Raw genomic sequence first — 1048 nt, 5'->3', positions numbered from 1 at the left:
TTTTTTTTTTTTTCTTCACCAAAACCTTCTCTTGCCTTTTTGGCAACTTTTTAAGATTATGCCAATGAGGAAGGAAAGCTATGAAGAAATTCTCAAAGCCAGTTTTCTGGAAAGAATAACACAGCAATCAGGTTCAAGTTCTATTGCACCTGCAGGCACTCTTGCTAGAATTGCAGCTTYCTGGAAAGCTTGGCAAAGTAGAGATCTTTATTTTCCAGTTCAGCATCATCTGTCCCTAAAATGTTTTCCCTGACTCCATTCAGACTATTATCAAAATATCCAAACTGGGCTCTAGGTAGAGCAATAACATCTCCTCCTTTCATTCACATTTTGTTTGCCATCACATCTTTGGACAGATTCTTACTGCTACTCCAAGCTGTGCCCAACATGAACAGCACAAGGAAGACCTTCTACTTGTTTTGTTTCAGCCACAGAAATATAAGTGGAACAGCAGCAAATACCTCTTTACTTGCAAATACCCAACAGTAATTCCCACTACATAAAAAACAGAGAATGAGGCAGATGAAGGAAACAAAGAAATGAAGCAAACCTCCCAGAAGTCCTGCGAGTACAGGGTGAGAAAGTTGCTGCCAATGATCCTCAACCCTCGTCTCAGAATGAAAAGCAGAAATCATATATATTATTCCTATACTGGATGTGATTAAAAAGTACAAAATTATTTTAGAAACAAACAAACATACCAACCAAAACATAAACCAAGCCTTCCTGAAATTTTCAGTCATATTCTAATGACAGAGGAGCAGAAGATGTTGAGGGATTCTTCTGTCTACTCCTTTGCAGAGGAATGACAAATTTTATGATGTTTTGTTCTGTCTACAACTGCAACCCATGCAGAAAGTGTTCTTCACAACAGCAKGCACTTGCTCATTTTTGGGAGAAAAAAGAAAATGTATCCTTGCTTCTTTTTACATAAAGAAACTCTGTATCTTTTACCTACATTAAGCTAATCCCTTTGGGAAACAGATATCACACATCGTGTGTTAAAAGTAAACTATAAAAATTGGAAATTAAGTTCCACATTAGATTC

Source organism: Malurus melanocephalus, unplaced genomic scaffold, assembly GCF_030028575.1.
Source record: "Malurus melanocephalus ecotype Western Australia unplaced genomic scaffold, MMel_1.1 scaffold_112, whole genome shotgun sequence".
NCBI classification, from domain to species: Eukaryota; Metazoa; Chordata; class Aves; order Passeriformes; family Maluridae; genus Malurus; species Malurus melanocephalus.
The sequence above is the reverse complement of the archived record's forward strand: the minus strand, read 5'-3'. Positions refer to the sequence as shown.